The 20,327-nt window shown below is 37.5% G+C and overlaps 1 pseudogene; it reads right to left on the bottom strand.

Moving 5' to 3' along the window:
- Nucleotides 1–19,136, bottom strand: part of LOC134757979 (uncharacterized) — an 82,441-nt pseudogene extending 63,305 nt beyond the window's left edge.
- Between the last annotated feature and the right edge of the window lie 1,191 nt (nt 19,137–20,327).

Here is a 20,327-nt window from a genome sequence, read left to right as displayed (position 1 = left end):
TCCATTTCATACATAACCACAACAAAACAGAAAGGATAGACTGATAAAAAGATGAAGTTGAAAGACATAGAAAGTCTAGAACTTGAAGTGAGGATTCATGTGTGTGAGAACGGGACTTGGGAGCAGTACAGCAATTAAATCGTGGAAGCCCAGCAAGACCAGGGTGCCTGGAGTGCAGATTTATATGTTTCTTCCTATTTTCTACTCCCTCTATGTCTCCTGAAATCCAAAGAATATTGTCTTATTCAAAATATTCTCATACGAAACATAGGAGATCTGATGTTTCTAAATTATAGTAAAATTTACTCAGTGTATCATCAGCAACAATCACTTTGAATTTTAATAAAACATATGAACATATATTATTATGTTAACTTTGTTAGCGTTTTTATGTTATAGTTGACAAAATAAAGCTTAGAGAATTGCCTTCTAAGTTCCCAGGAATAAGTAGTATACTTTGGACAACATAGGCCCTAAAATAAGAAAGACTTAAATCTAATTCTGGTTCAGCCACATGCTTGCAATACAACCCAGTGATATTGAAACTGAGTCTCAGCAGCCTCTTAACTGTGAAAAGTTGACAGCATAGTTTTTCCCTTGCAGGGTTTTTATGAAACCACATCTATGAAAATCCAAGTTTGTATGTGAAAAGATGTAGCACAGTGCATGACATGTTATGCCTATTTAATTATGCCAATTTTTGTCTGCATGATGTTATGTTCCATACTCTTCTTGATTATTCCACGGAAAGATGGACCATTATTGAATCCTTTGTACTTCCAAGTTGAGAAAAGAGTTGACACTCTTATTTCCTCATCTAGATCCTGGACTGTCTTCCTACTTCTTTTGTCATGCATCCATCTACTCCCTTACTTACTCATTCATTCATTATTTTGACATTTACTGAAGTGCATTACATTCTGCTTTCTTTAGCGTTTTCTTTTTTCAGTCAAAATATTTGGCATTTTAAAAAAAGTGGTTATGAGTATGAGAAGATTCTGATTCCCGAAGTCCTGGGACTTCCAATCACTACCACGATATTTGACTGCTACTACACATTTTCTATATTAAATGTGGCCCTTGGAAATACTGGAAGAAATAGACAAGCCATCAATGGAAATTTTCTACTTTCTACACTTATTAAGAAAGATAATCCAGTTGAGAGGGTATGTAATAGAGAGGGCATGTTACACTGCAATAGCAGACATCCAGTTTTTAGTAGTTTAATATTATAGCCATTTATCCATGCCTGAGTAGGCACTCAGATCAGCAGAAAAATTCTACCCCAAGTGTTCATTAAGGGATGCCAGTTTCTTCTATCTTGTTCCATCATGTTATAGAGCCATTTGATAATAATCTCCAACCAGAGAAAGAATTAAAAGCAATTATGGAGGATATATACCACACTTTAGAATAGCTTTGGTCTGGGAGCTATACACTCATATAGGCTCATACCCATTGTCAAGACATAGTCATACAGACACACTTCATTAGTTATAAGGGGAGGTGTTGAGCCGGAAACCTACTTCTGGAGGAGAAAGCATAACAGGGTGCAGTGGGCAGTGAGAGATCTCTGTGACAGTGTATTGAAGAGAAACTATTTCAATTGTATGTTTGTTTATTCTAAAACACTAACTTGCTATTCTATTGATACATTGACTGGTATCATTTGCTAAAGAATCCCTCAAGGAATAGTAATTTAAATTCTGCCTCTTCCCGTATGCAAAACACATTATTTGGGAGTGTGGGTGGCATTAGTTGTAGAGGGAGGGTAATCCTTCTTGGTCTAGTTTTAAATAACAGACCCAATTTAGTGCAGCACCAGTAAAGTATTCAATTAAAATCACATTATTAAAATAAAAATTAATGTTCTGTTGCTGAACTGCTTGGCTGAATGCACCAATTAAAAGTTTTCTTATCTTCCTGACCCCCTCTCCAATCTATTTGGGAAAAAGAAGAGGCATAAACACAAATGCACACACAACTTTCTGACTAAATAAACTGGGGTTGAAGATAAACTTTGTTCCTCAAATACTGTAATTTTACAATTACCTGTGGTGTTTAAGACGTGTAATGTGACGAATAAAATAAAAAACACACAATGCAAATACTTTACTAAAATGAGTATAGTGTCTAGTTTCTCGTACTTAAAAACTAGTTTTTACAACTATATTTAACCTTACTTTTCTTCCTTTCTCTTCTTGTCTTCTTAGGATAATTAGAGAAGTCACCAGAAATAGTTGGAAATGGTGGGGGCTGGGAAGTCAGGGTAACACCGTGGAAAATCCTTAATTTAGACTGTGGCCTGTAATTTTAAATTCAGTTTTTGTTCTCCTTCAAGTAGCCAATAGACCGGGAAAGATATCATTCTAGAACCCAGATGTGTTAAGCAAGTTTTGGACCCTAGATAGGCTGGATAGTTCTTCTATACCCTCTCTTGCTACTATAGAATATCTTCCAAACACATGTCATTTTTCCTTACTTTTCAAAATATTTTTCATTCTTTGTTTGTAAGACATTTCTTGCCCAGAGTCCCTTGATGTCACTTAAATGTAAAAGTGTTCTAACAGTCCCCTTTTGCCCCTTGAGAGCCCTACTACAGTGGGTATGCTTTAGCATTCATCCACCTCCAGGCAATTTCTTTCTTGTCAAGATCTCTTTGTGGATATAAGCAATACAGGGTCCTGTGAAGCAACATGTTCTCCAGCTTGATACAACTGCCATTTTCCTTCTTCCTTCAGCCATTTGATTTTTCAGGCAGTTAGTTTTTCTATTCTAATGGAAAAATCTGCAAGCTTATTTGCAAAGCTTTGAATTCATTTGAACATTGATTGTACCTTTACTATTTTTCCAACACTCTGTGTGGCACTGAAAATACACAGATCACAGCAACTACTGTCCGGTTGGAAAGTGGCTTTCATATTTTTGTGCATTTGCACATCTGATTATGTTTTGTAAACTACACTAAAGTCAAATCTCTTGTTTTAAAAGAATTCATCCTCCAAAAACATTATGGACAGAATGCTAATAATTGTTTGAAGTGTTTTTAAAATGTCAGAAGTAGAGTTATCACTAATCTCAATTTTAAAATTGATCCCTTTGATATCTCTGTGTGATGGGGCAACAAGAAGTGAGAAGGTGTATATTTAAAATGTACAAAAATTCCAGAAACTGACATCTCTCAGTATTGGCCTTTTGCCACATCGGGTTTTAGGAAAAAAAGCAGGAAATGTTGTCTGGAAAGATCCAAAAATATTATGTATAAACATAGGTGAATTCACATCTTGTATACATACCAAACACATACACACCTGAATATGAGGACACCTGCATACAAAGACACAGGACATATTCACACACTCCAAGTAAAAAGTAAGTGGGGGAAATAAAACTAAGTGGAGGAAGAGACTGTAAGTGTAGTCTTGAGGCCATATTCTGAAGCTGCTTTATTTTTCCAACATTTTGAAATTGTGCAGAGACCTCCTGGATAGTGGTTTTAATCAAGACCACATCCTGAAGAACATAGTCCCTCATTCTAGGAAATGTATGCATTTGTTGCAGAAGCATGGCAAGATTGAGAGCCATGAAGATGTGCTTAAGATTATGGCTTGAAATGCCTGCAGGACAAGTTAATTGAGAGAAAGAGTTCCTTGTCTCCAGAAACTCTATCCGTGGATAATTCTTCATCTCATGTGAAGACACACCGTCTGTCATTTTCACAAAAGGAACTGCTGCTGATCCTAATGAGTCTCAGTTCATGTTTTCCTGTATCTGTTTCTTCATGTGCTTACCAACAGGAAATTGGTTAATGCCTGAAGGCAGTTCATGAAGTTCCTGCCTGGTCATTTCAAGGAGCAACATTTTTTGTTACAAGAAGCTACAAAGCCACCAGAGGCCAGGACTATTTCCGGATCATTTTCTCCACCATCTGAGACACTTCTTAGTTCCTAACAAGCTCACCTGTCCCTAACCAACTTTACCCAACCTGTGGTTTCTTTATTTGGTCTTTTGTAGACAGATAAACAATGCCTTTCTCAGGAGGTAGCTCAATTTTTTAACTCAAAATTAATCAAATTACCCTAAATGAATGCCCTTTATTCTGTCTTCTCAGTGAAATTTAAAAAGAAAAACTTCATACAAGATTTTTTAATTTATTTATTATTATTTTTTTGAGACAGAGTCTGACTCTGTTGCCCAGGCTGGAGTGCAATGGTGTGATCTCAGCTCACTGCAACCTCTGCCTCCCAGGTTCAAGCAATTCTCCTGCCTCAGCCTCCCGAGTAGCTGGGATTACAGGCATGCACCATCACGCCTGGCTAATTTTGTATTTTTAGTAGAGATGGGGGTTTCTCCACGTTGATCAGGCGGGTCTCGAACTCCTGACCTCAGGTGATCTGCCGCCTCAGCCTCCCAAAGTGCTGGGATTACAGATGTGAGCCACTGCGCCTCGCCAAGGCTTTATTTTTATATGTGAGTTCTATTAGACTGTGGTTAAACAATAATTGGTTGGAAAAATAAAAAGTCTGTGTGAACAGATTGGTTTCCCAGTGGGAATGAGCTCCAAATATCAGGGAGAGAAATGACCTAGAATCTTGAAAAGCTGAAACATTCCCAGGAGGAGGCTGCCTCTCAGGCTTTGCATAGCTTCTCATCCCTGAGAAGTGCACTGTATTGAAATAGGTCAGCATGTGGAGAGATATTAAAGAGATGTTATCTGCCCTCTGAATCATGTTATTAAGTGCTTTATTTTCCCCTAGAAATTGAGGAAAGCAAGACCTCATTAAAGCAAATCAGGCCCAAATTTACAAGCATGTTTTGACTCTCTTGCAATGCATTCAGCCTTGAACTCAGATTTAGATTATGAGGATAACAGAAATGGGCAAAGGGAAATCCGAATGCACCCGCCATCTTCTGTTTGGTAATAATTTTCCTATACCTCGGATATCTGTGTCTTCACTGTTCACAGTGTGTTCACTGTTCCAAGTGTTTCTTGGAATACATTAAAACTTGAGTTCCAGGAACTACTTTCAAGGATCTTACAGTCAGGAAAGAGCAAGAAGAAGTGCTAATAATGTCTACATTTAATTTGAAGAAATAGGCAAAGTATAGTCATGTACGTATCTGATTCAGCCTATGACCTCAGGTACTTTATGTGAACTATCTCATTTAAGTCTGACAAAAATCTAGTGAGATGATTATATGCTCAATTCCATTTTGCAGGTGAAGCAGCTAGAGTTAAGTAATGAGCTCGAGGTCACACGGTTTTTGTCCCCAGTCTCTCCAGACTTTATAGGCTTTGTATGCAACTGCCAGAGAAACCTTAAATACTTCTTTGATTAGAATTTAAATCCCTACTGATTTGTTCCAATGGCCCCCATTGCTGACTTAATAAAATAAAATTCTGTGATGGATTTGAGACCCTAGAGTCTGGGCCATACTTTGCTGCCCTCTCAGCCTCTACTTTCACGGGAACCAGCTGATTTTCTCCTCTCCTCTCGTTACGTCTCCACATAACGTATACTTTCCAATACCTGAGCCTTTTCTCCCACCTTAAGAACTCCTTGATTTCTCCCACTTTTTGAACTTCTTAGTTTCTAGGTGATGAGAATCTAACCTTTCCCTGCCACAATTAAGAAAGACCAGTCATCCTGGCTGGGTCTCTGCCATGGCACTTGGTATTTGCTTGGCCTATACCTGGCTGTCTTTCTCCTCTGAATACTGTACTTGTACCAGTTGTCTATAATTATCAGCTTCTGCTCTTTTCCCAGGCTGACTGCCTATATTTGTCTGTAAGGGCTGCTCTAAAAATAAAAGCACAACAAATTGAGTGGTTTAAACAACAGAAATGTATCGTTTTCCAGTTCTGGATGTTAAAATTCAGATCTAGGTGTCAGCAGGGTTAGTTTCCTCTGAAATTGTGAAGAAGAATTTGTTCTATTCCTCTCTCCTAATTTCTGGTGGGTTTCTAGCAATCTTTGCTGTTCCTGGGCTTTTAGAAGCATCACCTTGATCACTGCCTTCATCTTCACATGAAGTGAATCTGTCCAGATTTCCCCTTTTTATAAGGACATCAGTTATACTGGATTAGAGTTCATCCTAATGACCTCATCTTTATTTAACTAATCACATCTACAATGCTGCCCCTTTTCCCAAATAAGTTCACATCTGAGGTACTGGAAATTAGGGCTTCTGAGTACTAAATTTGGAGGGACATATTTTAACCCATAACACTGTCCCAATATTTACCCAGTGCTCTATTTATGGCCCTCTCTGATTTCCTTAGCCACCACTGAATCCTACGTTCTTATACCTTTGTTACTTTATGTAGTATCCGGTGACCTCTGAATGATAGCAGGAATTTGGGAAATGAAAGCAGTTATTACAGATCCTAGGGTAAGTCAAGTCTGAGACTCCCAACCAAGTAACTGCATCACAGAATAGGTTCCAGCAGGGAGCAGAGAGAGAGTTGTAGTCACAATTATTTGGAAAGGAGTACTTTGCAAAATTCAACTTCTTTTCGGTTTGCCTTTTGATTATGAACTTGACGCATTGGGTACTATGGCTATGTCTACAAAGGCCCAGCCTAATCATATAGAATGAAGTATGGCTGAATAGTGGAGCTGAAACCCAGAAAAATGGCATTAAGTCCTTCCAAATGTCATTAAGACAATATTTTGGATCAAATCAGATGAATAAATGTTTCCTTCCTGGATCTGGAACAAAAGAGCAAAATATAGCTTATCAGTGTCTCTTTGAGTAACCATGCAATTCTACAAACACATTACTTTACCCACGTAACCCATTACAGGGCATTCGCAACAACATTATGGCTTTATCATGGCTACAAATTTGGCTTGTTAAATCAATGAGGTATTTTTAGTTTTGGCAGATGTTACTGTGACTCTGTTTAAGAATCTCTTTGTCCTTTTACATTCAAACCATTTTTAAAGGTTAAGAAAAGAAAACCCAATTTTCCCACCAAGACTTAGAAAACATTTTAAAAGATTGTATTGTGGCTTGTAACTAAGTTATACAAATTTGCCGTGATCTCTTTTCCAAAAAGAAAAATCCTTCAATATTTACTATTAATTACAAAGGAGGGAGAATCTTTTAAAATGCCAAAGAAATAGAAAATAGAGAAGGGAAGGAGACCTTTGTCTGCAGATAAGTATATCAAGATCAGAAGCAAGAAGTCAAAAGTGTGCAGGTAATTGGTAGAGAACAAGGACTAGCTATACTTTTAAATACTTTTAAAATTCTAACCTTTTCTATTTTATATCCAAGCTCCATCATTGGCTATATAACTGTGGAAAATACTTAAACTTTCAGGATAACTTACTCAAGCCTATTCCTGACTCACCTGTAGGCAGTCACTAAAATTACTGGTAAAATATAAAGAAGGAACTAACTTGTGAACATAATATGCAAAGCTAAAACTATATTTTGAGATAACTAATATCTTGGATTCAGACTCCATCAACACCAATTGTTTTATTCAGAGTTACCCAACTCTTCATTAAATTTAGTTGAATTTGGTCTACAGTACAGGAGCTGGTTTTTTGAAAGGATCAACAAAATTGATAGACCGCTAGCAAGACTAATAAAGAAAAAAAGAGAGAAGAATCAAATAGACACAATAAAAAATGATAAAGGGGATATCACCACCGATCCCACAGAAATACAAACTACCATCAGAGAATACTACGAACACCTCGACGCAAATAAACTAGAAAATCTAGAAGAAATGGATAAATTCCTCGACACATACACTCTCCCAAGACTAAACCAGGAAGAAGTTGAATCTCTGGATAGACCAATAACAGGAGCTGAAATTGTGGCAATAATCAATAGCTTACCAACCAAAAAGAGTCCAGGACCAGATGGATTCACAGCCGAATTCTACCAGAGGTACAAGGAGGAACTGGTACCATTCCTTCTGAAACTATTCCAATCAATAGAAAAAGAGGGAATCCTCCCTAACTCATTTTATGAGGCCAGCGTCATCCTGATACCAAAGCCGGGCAGAGACACAACCAAAAAAGAGAATTTTAGACCAATATCCTTGATGAACATTGATGCAAAAATCTTCAATAAAATACTGGCAAACCGAATCCAGCAGCACATCAAAAAGCTTATCCACCATGATTAAGTGGGCTTCATCCCTGGGATGCAAGGCTGGTTCAGTATATGCAAATCAATAAATGTAATCCAGCATATAAACAGAACCAAAGACAAAAACCACATGATTATCTCAAAAGATGCAGAAAAGGCCTTTGACAAAATTCAACAACGCTTCATGCTAAAAACTCTCAATAAATTAGGTATTGATGGGACGTATCTCAAAATAATAAGAGCTATCTATGACAAACCCACAGCCAATATCATACTGAATGGGCAAAAACTGGAAGCATTCCCTTTGAAAACTGGCACAAGACAGGGATGCCCTCTCTCACCACTCCTATTCAACATAGTGTTGGAAGTTCTGGCCAGGGCAATTAGGCAGGAGAAGGAAATAAAGGATATTCAATTAGGAAAAGAGGAAGTCAAAATGTCTCTGTTTGCAGACGACATGATTGTATATCTAGAAAACCCTATTGTCTTAGCCCAAAATCTCTTTAAGCTGATAAGCAACTTCAGCAAAGTCTCAGGATAAAAAATCAATGTACAAAAATCACAAGCATTCTTATACATCAATAACAGACAAACAGAGAGCCAAATCATGAGTGAACTCCCATTCATAATTGTTTCAAAGAGAATAAAATACCTAGGAATCCACCTTACAAAGGACCTGAAGGACCTCTTCAAGGAGAACTACAAACCACTGCTCAATGAAATAAAAGAGGATACAAACAAATGGAAGAACATTCCATGCTCATGGGTAGGAAGAATCAATATCGTGAAAATGGCCATACTGCCCAAGGTAATTTATAGATTCAGTGCCATCCCCATCAAGCTACCAATGACTTTCTTCACAGAATTGGAAAAAACTACTTTAAACTTCATATGGAACCAAAAAAGAGCCCGCATCGCCAAGTCAATCCTAAGCCAAAAGAACAAAGCTGGAGGCATCACACTACCTGACTTCAAACTATACTACAAGGCTACAGTAACCAAAACAGCATGGTACTGGTACCAAAACAGAGATATAGATCAATGGGCATCACACTACCTGACTTCAAACTATACTACAAGGCTACAGTAACCAAAACAGGATGGTACTGGTACCAAAACAGAGATATAGATCAATGGAACAGAACAGAGCCTTGAGAAATAACGCCGCATATCTACAACTATCTGATCTTTGACAAACCTGAGAAAAACAAGCAATGGGGAAAGGATTCCCTATTTAATAAATGGTGCTGGGAAAACTGGCCAGCCATATGTAGAAAGCTGAAACTGGATCCCTTCTTTACACCATATACAAAAATCAATTCAAGATGGATTAAGGACTTAAACGTTAGACCTAAAACCATAAAAACCCTAGAAGAAAACCTAGGCATTACCATTCAGGACATAGGCATAGGCAAGGACTTCATGTCTAAAACACCAAAAGCAATGGCAACAAAAGCCAAAATTGACAAATGGGATCTAATTAAACTAAAGAGCTTCTGCACAGCAAAAGAAACTACCATCAGAGTGAACAGGCAACCCACAAAATGGGAGAAAATTTTCGCAACCTACTCATCTGACAAAGGGCTAATATCCAGAATCTACAATGAACTCAGACAAATTTACAAGAAAAAAACAAACAACCCCATCAAAAAGTGGGCAAGGGACATGAACAGACATTTCTCAAAAGAAGATATTTATGCAGCCAAAAGACACATGAAAAAATGCTCACCATCACTGGCCATCAGAGAAATGCAAATCAAAACCACAATGAGATACCATCTCACACCAGTTAGAATGGCAATCATTAAAAAGTCAGGAAACAACAGGTGCTGGAGAGGATGTGGAGAAATAGGAACACTTTTACACTGTTGGTGGGACTGTAAACTAGTTCAACCATTGTGGAAGTCAGTGTGGCGATGCCTCAGGGATCTAGAACTAGAAATACCATTTGACCCAGCCATCCCATTACTGGGTATATACCCAAAGGACTATAAATCATGCTGCTATAAAGACACATGCACACGTATGTTTATTGTGGCACTATTCACAATAGCAAAGACTTGGAACCAAGCCAAATGTCCAACAACGATAGACTGGATTAAGAAAATGTGGCACATATACACCATGGAATACTATGCAGCCATAAAAAAATGATGAGTTCATGTCCTTTTTGGGGACATGGATAAAATAGGAAATCATCATTGTCAGTAAACTATCACAAGAACAAAAAACCAAACACCGCATATTCTCACTCATAGGTGGGAACTGAACAATGGGAACACATGGACACAGGAAGGGGAACATCACACTCTGGGGAATGTTGTGGGGTGGGGGGAGGGGGGAGGGATAGCATTGGGAGATATACCTAATGCTAGATGACGAGGTAGTGGGTGCAGCGCACCAGCATGTCACATGGATACATATGTAACTAACCTGCACATTGTGCACATGTACCCTAAAACTTAAAGTATAATAATAAAAAAAGAAAAATAAAAATAAAATTATTTTATAACTATTATTTTCTGCATAATTGAAAGGCTATTTTAGAATGTGGTTTATGTCAAAGCTAATTTGGAAACATCCCTATAGGAATATGATACTAATAGAAGTGTAAGGTAAGGATACATATATGTACATAAACATACACACACTCCCTCTCTCATACACACATATACATCCAATACTATCTAGTAGAATACTCCATCACTAAAAAAAAAGTATTTTTTACATTTAAATGTGTTTTGCTCTCTCCCACCTCTCTCTCTTTCTCTGTCTCTATATATATTATCTCCACTTAATCAAAGTGGAGAGATTGACCTTTTTTGAATGTCAAAATAACTTTGAGATAGAACTTTATATTTTGAGCTTCTTAAGACAAGAACTAGGTATTACTCATCCTGCATACTACCTGGTTCATATGTATTTATGAATGAATGAATGAATGAATGAATGAATGAATGAATGAATGAATAAATAAATAATTCAGTAAATCAATAAGTGAATACATGAATAGGAGAATGAAAGGCAAAACGTTAAATGGTGAAAGCCACAAAAGGAACACAGCAGTGACCACACCTGTTATTCCTTTCTCACCAGTTGTTTTCCTTTAGCTAGTTAGACAGGGAGATCCTGGGGAGATATATTTTTAGAATGCTGAGAAACTATTTATTAAGCAAGAAACACCTTATCTGTTAAAAGACGGTAGTGGTAGTTGGCAGCCTTGAGAGAAGCTTGGTTTACTTTAATACCTTGAATCGGAAGGCCACTGAAAAACAAATCTAAACACACATTCACAGACCAAATTTAAAGTTTGCAAAAGGACTGATTAAGGAATAATGATTACACTTGCAATTATTTCTTTTTAACGTGTCCTATACTATGAGCTTTAAGATGTCAGGAAAACTCTTCACCACTCTATCCTTTGCACCGAGCTCACACCTTGCAAGTACTATTTGTGCTTTAATAAGATTTTGCTGATGAATATATTACTGAACTAATGATATTGAAAAGAGGTGTTAAGAATGGGGCAAAATTAGTTATGGGTAGAGGCTGATAGAGAAAATAACTGATAGAAGTAAATTAAAAATTGCATAGAAAGGAAGGAAAGACGTTGCATGGATATGAAGAAAGGGTGAGAAGGGATTACAGACTCTTACAGAAAGTGAACAGCATGGGAGACAGGAAAGGGTATTTGTTTAAAGGTTTGGTAATACTGTGTGTGAGTTTATTTTCTCTAATGAAAAAATGTTTAAGCAATTTGGGAGAAATGAAATTTTAAAAATTACAACAAACGCAAGTTATGTATTATGTTTCTCTGCAGACCTCATAAAAGAGCCATTTACTCTTCCATGTTCTCTAAATATTTATAAGAGAGAATGGTTTATGGGCATACTGATTTTTTAGATTTCCTTCCCATCTCTGACTCTTGACTAATTATCTTAAAAACAAAAAGTTTCTACACTTGGAAAACTAAAAAGATCTTTCTATGGCTGGGGCTTTTTGATTTGAATATAGGGGTTCTGGGTTGATTACTCTGTCTCAGAATTAAAATAATTGAAAAAGCCATTAAAAAGGCAATTAGATTTCAAATAAAGGCAATACAAGTTACACCTCAGTTTCTTCAACATCCAATAAACCTGTCAGTCTCTTGGCTTAACTCACCAAAAATTAGTCAGTGGAGGCACCATAGAACATCTGGTGATGGCAGGTATCATATTAGGGCCAAAGAAAATAGCGCTGTCTCCTTCTATGATGAACAATTCCCCCCCCCCATGTTTATAGCTTTATAGAAAATGGATATTATTATCCTTATTATATACAATAAGAATAAAAATAAGTAAAGACATAGGGCTTAAAAGATATTGCACTGATGTCCTTGTTTAGCAAATTAGGACATTAAGGAGAAATACAGAATTGGGGTTCAGGAAACTACTCAAGGACAGAAAACTGAGGACTCCTGACTCCTTATGTAGCACTTTTTTACTCCAGGATGTACATTTTAAAAAGATAGTTGATTATGTTGATGATAAAAAGAAGGATATGGTTGAAGTCTAAATCCTTGAATAGCCTAGAAAAGGCCATTTATTGGATATTCTAGTTTTATGAAAGCAAAGTCTGGTTCATCACTGTATTTACACTTGTTTGCACAGAATCTGGCACTTCGTAGGTGCCCAATACATATTTATTTTTAATTGAGGTGTAATTTACATACAATAACATGCACAGGTTTTAAGTATTGTTTGATAAATCTTAACAATTTTATGTATGCATGTAGCCATGTACAGAATACAAATATTCAGTATATGAGTCCTTTGTCAGATATCTGTGTTAGGAAAAATTTTTCCCATCTGTGGCATGCCTATTCTTTCTCTTAATGATGTCATCTACACCACCCAAGAAAATTTCTTCATGCCTCCTTTATGACAATTTTCCCTTCATTCTGCCCACTCAGAGTTGATCACTTTCTGATTTCTTTCTTTTTATTTAACTTTTTATTTTTGGTTTGGGGATACCTATGAAGGTTTTTTACATAGGTAAACATGTGTCACAGGGGTTTGTTGTACATATTATTTCATCACCCAGGTATCAAGTACAGTACCTAATAGTTATCTTTCCTGGTCCTCTCCATCTTCTTACCCTCCCCATTCAAGTAGATACCAGTGTCTGTTGTTTCCTTCTTTGTGTTCATAAGTTCTTGTCATTTAGGTCCCACTTATAAATGAGAACATGTGGTATTTGGTTTACAGTTCCTGCAATAATTTGCTAAGCATGATAGCCTCCATCTCCTTCCAAGTTCCAACAAAAGACATGATCTTTTTCTTTTTTATGGCTGCATAGTATTCCATGGTGTATATGTACCATGTTTTCTTTCTCCAGTGAAAATGGATGGACATTTAGGTTAATTCTGTGATTTTGCTATCATGAATAGGGCTGCAACAAACATTTGAATGCATATGTCTTTATGGTAGAATAATTTATATTTGTCTGAGTATATATCCAGTAACGGGATTACTGGGTTGAATGGTAGTTCTGCTTTTAGGTCTTTGAAGAATTGCCATACTGCTTTCCACAATTATTGAACTAATTTAAACTCCCACCAGCAGTGTATAAGTACTCCCTTTTCTCGGCAACTTCACCAGCATCTGTTATTTTTTGACTTTTTTTTTTTTTTTTTTTTTTTTGAGACAGAGTCTAGCTCTGTTGCCCAGGCTAGAGTGCAGTGAAGTGATCTTGGCTCACTGCAACCTCCACCTCCCGGGTTCAAGCAATTCTCCTGCCTCAGCCTCCCAAGTAGCTGAGATTACAGGTGCCCACCACCACGCCCAGCTAATTTTTGTATTTTTAGTAGAGACAGGGTTTCACTGTATTAGCCAGGCTGGTCTCAAACTCCTGACCTCATGACCCACTCACCTAGGCCTCCCAAAGTGCTGGGATTACAGGTGTGAGCCACTGTGCCCAGCCTATTTTTTGACTTTTTAATAGCCGTTCTGACTGGTGTGAGATGGTATCACATTGTGGTTTTGATTTGCATTTCTCTAATGATTAGTGACATTGAGCTTTTTTTCATATGCTTATTGGCCACATGTATATCTTCTTTTGAGAACTGTCTGATCAAGTTCATTGCCCATTTTTTAATGGGGTTGTTTGTTTTTCTCTTGTAAATTTGTTTAAGTTCCTTATAGAGGCTGGATATTAGAACTTTATGAGATGCATTGCTTGCAAAAATTTTCTCTTATTCTGTAGGTTGTCTGTTTACTCTGTTGATAATTTCTTTTGCTTGGCAAAAGCTCTTAAGTTTAATTAGATCCCATTCGTCAATTTTTGCTTTTATTATGCTTGCTTTTGATGTCCTGTCATGAAATCTTTGCCCACTCCTATGTCCAGAATGGTATTGCCTAGGTTGTCTTCTACAGTTCTTAGAATTTTGGGTTTTACATTTAAGTATTTAATCCCTTTTGAGTTGATTTTTGTATATGATATAAGGAAGGAATCCAGTTTCAATCTTCTATGTATGGCTAGCCAGTTATCCTAGCACATTTATCTAGTTATACCTAGATGAATGGTATCCTAGTAGCATTTATTGAATAGGGAATCTTATCCCCATTGCTTGTTTTTTCAGTTTTGTCAAAGAACAGATGGTCATAGATGTTTGGCCTTATTTCTGGGCTTTTTATTCTGTCCTATTGGTTTAAGTGACTGTTTTTGTACCAGTAGCATGCTGTTTTCATTACTATAGCCTTGTAGTATAGTTTGAAGTCAAGTAATGTGATGCCTCCAGCTTTGTTCTTTTTGTTTAGAATTGTCTTGGCTATTCAAGCTCTTGTTGGTTCCATATGAATTTTAAAATAGTTTTTTTCTATTTCTGTGAAGAATGTCTTTGGTAATTTGATAGAAATAGCATCAAATCTGTAAATTGTTTCAGGCAGTATAGCCATTTAAATAATACTGATTCTTCCTATCTGTGAGCATGGGATGTTTTTCCATTTATTTGTGTCTTCTTTCATTTATTTGAGCAGTGTTTATGATTCTCATTTTAGAGAACTTTCAACTCCCTGGCTAGCTGTATTCCTAGATATTTTATTCTTTTTGTAGCAATTGTGAATGAGATTGCCTTTCTGGTTTGGCATTCAGTTTGGCTGTTGTGGGTGTATAAAAATACGAGGGACTTTTGCAGGTTGATTTTGCATCCTGTAGCTTTGCTTAAGTTGCTTATCAGATCATGGAGGTTTGGGGCCCAGGCTGTGGGGTTTTCTGGATATAGAATCATGTTGTCTGCCAAAATAGATAGTTTGACTTCCTCTCTTCCCATTTAGATGCCTTTATTTTTTTCTCTTGCCTTATTGTTCTGGCTAGGACTTTCAATACTGTAATGAATAGGAGTAGTGAGAGGGCATCCTTGTCTTGTGCCAGTTTTTTTATGTCTCATTTTCCTTCAGTTCGGCTTCATTTTTGTTATTTCTCGTCCTCTGCTAGCTTTGGAGTTGATTTGTTCTTGCTTCTCTAATTTTTTCAGTTGTGAAGTTGTTATTAATTTGAGATCTTTCTAACTTTTTGACGTGGGCATTTAGTGCTATGAATTTCTCTCTTAATGCTGCCTAAGCAGTACTCCAGAGATTCTAGTTGTATCTTTGTTCTCATTATTTTCAAAGAACTTCTTGATTTCTGCCTTAATTTCATTATTTACCCAAAAGTCATTCAGAAGCCTGTTGTTTAATTTCCATGTAGTTTCATGGTTTTGAGAAATTTTCATTGTCTTGACTTCTATTTTTATTGCACTGTGGTCTCAGAGTGTGTTTGGTATGATTTTGATTATTTTACATTTGATGGGGATTGTTTTATGTCCAATTATGTGGTCATTTGTAGAGTATGTGTCATGTGTCAATGAGAATAATGTATATTCTGTTGTTTTGGGGTGGAGAGTTCTGTAAAGGTCTATCAGATTCACTTGGTCCAATATTGAGTTCAGGTTCTAAATATCTTTGTGAATTTCCTACCTTAATGATCTGTCTGATACTGTCAGTGGAGTGTTAAAGTCTCCCACTATTATTGTGTGGGAGTCTAAATTTCTTTGTAGGTCTACAAGAACTTGCTTTATGAATCTGGGAGCTCCTGTGCTAGATGCCTATTTATTTAGGATAGTTAGGTCTTCTTGTTGAATTGAACCCTTTACCATTATGTAATGCTCATCTTTTTCGTGTGTGTGTGATCTTTGATGGTCTGAAATCTGTTTCTTCTGAAATCAGGATTGCCACCCCTGATTTTTTTATGTTTTCCATTTACTTGGTAGATGTTCTTCAGTCCATTGAGCCTATGAGTGTCATTATGTGTGAGACAGGTCTCCTGAAGACAGCATACCATTTGGTATTTTTTTTTTATCCAATTTGCCACTCTATGCCTTTTAAGTGGGGCTTTTAGCCTGTTTACCTTCAATGTTTGTATTTATATGTGTGGATTTGATCTTGTCATTGTGTTGTTAGCTGGTTATTAGGCTGGCTTGTTTATGTGATTGCTTTATAGTGTCACTGACTTGTGTATTTGTGTTTTTGTACTAGCGGGTAGTGGTCTTTCCTTTCTATATTTAGTGCTTCTTTCAAAGATCTCTTGTAAAGCAGGTCTGGTGGTAACAAACTCTCTCAAGATTTGCTTATCCAAAAAGGATTTTATTTCTTCTTCACTTAGGATGCTTAGTGTGGCTGGATATGAAATTCTTGGTTGAAGATTTTTTTTTTTCTTTTTTTGAGAAAGAGTCTCACTCTGTTGCCCAGGCTGGAGTGCACTGGTGTGATCTTGGCTCACTGAAACCTCTGCCTCCTGGATTCAAGCAATTCTTCTGCCTCAGCCTCCCGAGTAGCTGGGATTACAGGCACATGCCACTACATACAGCAAATTTTTGTATTTTTAGTAGAGATGGGGTTTCACCATGTTGGCCAGACTAGTCTGGAACTACTGACCTCAGGTGATCTGTGTGTCTTGGCCTTCCAACGTGCTGGGATTATAGGCATGAACCAACCCCCCCACACACCCCCTGCCCCTGCCAAAGATTTTTTTTTTTTTCTTTAACAGTGTTGAATGTAGGGCCCCAATCTCTTCTGGTTTGTAGGTTTCTGCTGAGAGTCCGCTGTTAGGCTGATGGGGTTCTATTTCTAGGTGACCTGCCTTTTCTGCCTAGCTGCCTTTAACATACTTTCTTTTATTTCATTTGTGGAAAATCTGATGATTATTTGACTTAGGGATGATCTTCTTGTGTAGAATCTTGTAGGAGTTCTTTGTGTTTCCTGAATTTGACTTTTATCCTCTCTAGCAAGGTTGGGGAAGATTTCATAAGTGATATCCAGAAATATGTTTTCCAAGTTGTTTGCTTTCTCCCATTCCCCTTTTTAGAGATGCCAATCATTCATAGATTTGGCCTCTTTACATAATCCCATACTTCTCGGAGGTTTTATTTACTACTTTTTTTTCTTTCTTTTTGTCTGATTGTCTTATTTCAGAGAACCAGTCTTCAAGTTCTGAGCTTCCATTTTCAGCTTTTTCTATTCTGCTGTTAATACATGTGATTGCATTGTGAAATTCTTGTACTGTGTTATTCAGCTCTGTCAAACCCATTATGTTCTCTTTTTTTACCGGCTATTTTGTCCTTCAGCTTTTGTCACTTTTTTGTGATTCTTATTTTCTTTGGATTGGGTTTTACATCCTCCTGAATCTTGATGATGTTTGTTTCTATCCATATTCTGAATTCTATTTCTGTTATTCCAGCCAGTTCAGCCTTGTTAAAAAAAGAAAAAAAAACTCTTGTTGGAGAATTGGTGCAGTCATTTGGAGGACATATGATGCTCAGGCTGTTTAAATAACCAGAGTTCTTGTGTTAGTTCTTTCTGATCTCTGCGTGTGGGGTATTCCCTTAACTGCAGTGTAGATCGAGTACAGTCAATAGACTTCTTTTCTAGATGTTTTTTAATGGTCCAAGGCTTTGTAGAGTATATTTATTTGAAGCTGACTTCTCATTTCTGCTTTCAGAGGGGAGTCTGTTAGTTAGGTATTTTGCTGCTGAAGCTTTGGGGTGTGATCCAGCAGATGGCAATTAGGCTTACTGGTCAGTTGGTAGACTCTTGCATCGTTGTGTGGCTCCCTTGTGGTTCCTCACAGTTACAGACATTTTCTCTCTAAATGGTCAGAAAGTGAGGGTTACTGTCTTTGTTGAGTGCTGGCTGTAGTCTGTGACTTGGCACTTCTGGGCTGCCCACTGACTCTCTGGGGCAATCTCAGTGTTTATGTTCCTTCTCTAACTTGAAGGCATCAGAGGAAGGGATCTGAGTAGTGGTAATGGCCAAGGGTTGTTTGTTTGTCTCTTGGGGACTCTACTCCAGAGAGATACAGATCAGTACTCACTCAGTGCAATCAGCCCAGGGTGGAGGGTCTGTGCTGTGGGCCCAAGCAAGGGGTTCCCTGTCTGGTGACAAGCACTTCAGAGTGTTTGGGACCCTGTAGGAGATGGACTGGCCTCCTTTCCTTGGGTCAACTGCAGATTGTTGTAGGTGTGAATAAGGCAATTTGGATCTTTGCTCCTTCATTAGTCCAAGGGTGGCAAGAGCAGTTCCACTACAGAGGGAGTGGTGGCAGAGAGGCTTTCAGTTGCCCCTGGAGTCTCTGTCCAGGGAGTTGCTGAGTTGCTACTGGCTCAATAACTCTGGTGAGGACTGGTGGGAGGCCCAAGCCTGGAGGACCTGCCCAGTGAGGAGATATGGGAATAGGTACCTGCATAACAGTCTGGCCACCGTTCCATAGAGCTGTTCCATATGGTTACTGCCATAGGCTTGGGGCCTGCTCCAGTCACTAGTCACCTCAAATTTTCCAGTATCTGGAGGTATCACTGGTGAAGTCTGCAAAACAGCAAAGATGGCAGCCTGTCCCTCCTTCTGGGAGCTTTGTTCCAGGGAGGTATGGGCATGTTGCTGGCCCAAAGGCACCTGTAGGAGGTGGCTGGAGACCCCACTTGGAAGGTCCCGCCCAGTGAGGAGGAACACCATTGGGAACCCGCTTAAAAAAGAAGAGCAGTTGTGCCGTGTCCACTTCAGCCCCAGTTGCCTCAGACACTTTGAAGCTGGAAGGCTGGAACAGCTACGTCCCCCAAAAAGTAAAAATGGTGGCATGCCCCTCCCTCTAGGAGTTGTATCCAAGGGAGGTTACAAATCTCTGTCAGCCAGAGAACACCAAGGGAGGTAATTAAAAAATGTCCTTGATTAGTCCCAGTGTGATTATTACCTGGATGTTTCAGCTGAAGGTGTTGTATTTATTTGCCCCTTCCGTTCCTCTCCATGAGAGCCATACACACTAGCTGCTTCTAGTTGTCCATCTTTCCACCTGATTTCTTTCACCATAAATTAATTTTGTTTATTCCTGGTAGTTATATAAATAAAATAAATCAGCAAATACATTTTTATTTGCTGTTTCTTTTACTCCTCATAATGTTTTTGAAATTTATTCATGTTATTGCCTTTATCAGTTATTTCTCTCTTTATATTACGCAGTAGCATTATATTGTGTGACTATGACATTTTGCTTCTTCATTCTCCCATTGATGAATATTTGTGTTATTTACTTTTGGGGACAATTATGACTATAAAGATTGCTAAAATATTCTTTTGTAAAATGTTTTTGGACATTTGGGGCACATTTTCATCCACTTATTAGCCATTTATATTTCTTCTTTGTGAAATAGCTGCCTAATTGTTTTACCCATTTTGTAATCAGGTTGAATTTTTATTATTGATTTGTAGTAATTCTCTATATATTCTGGATATAATTTCTTTTCAAATATATGTGCTGTGAAAACTTTCTCCTAATGTTTTTTGCCTATCGATTTTCTTGAAAATGTTTCTTTTAGTGAGCAGTATATTTTAATTTTGATGAATTTCATATTTCTTTCTTTTAGGATTACTGATTCCGTACCCTTTTGAAAACTCTTTTCATGCCCCCAAATTTACAAAGATATTATTCTTATTTTTCCTCTATGCATCGTGGTGCTAGGTTTTATATTTAAGTCTAAGATTCATCTAATTTTTAAAATCAAAATATAAGGGTTGAGTTGTTCCAGCACCATTTATTAAAAAGGCTTTCCTTTCCTTCAATAAATGAACTCAATGCCTTGTCTGAAGATTAGTTGACACTATATGTATTGTCTGTTTCTGGACTCTATTCTGTTCTACCGATCCATAGAT

The sequence above is a fragment of the Gorilla gorilla genome, chromosome 2 (genome assembly GCF_029281585.2).
Source record: "Gorilla gorilla gorilla isolate KB3781 chromosome 2, NHGRI_mGorGor1-v2.1_pri, whole genome shotgun sequence".
Taxonomy (NCBI): Eukaryota; Metazoa; Chordata; class Mammalia; order Primates; family Hominidae; genus Gorilla; species Gorilla gorilla.
This window is presented reverse-complemented; position numbering and strand designations above follow the sequence as displayed.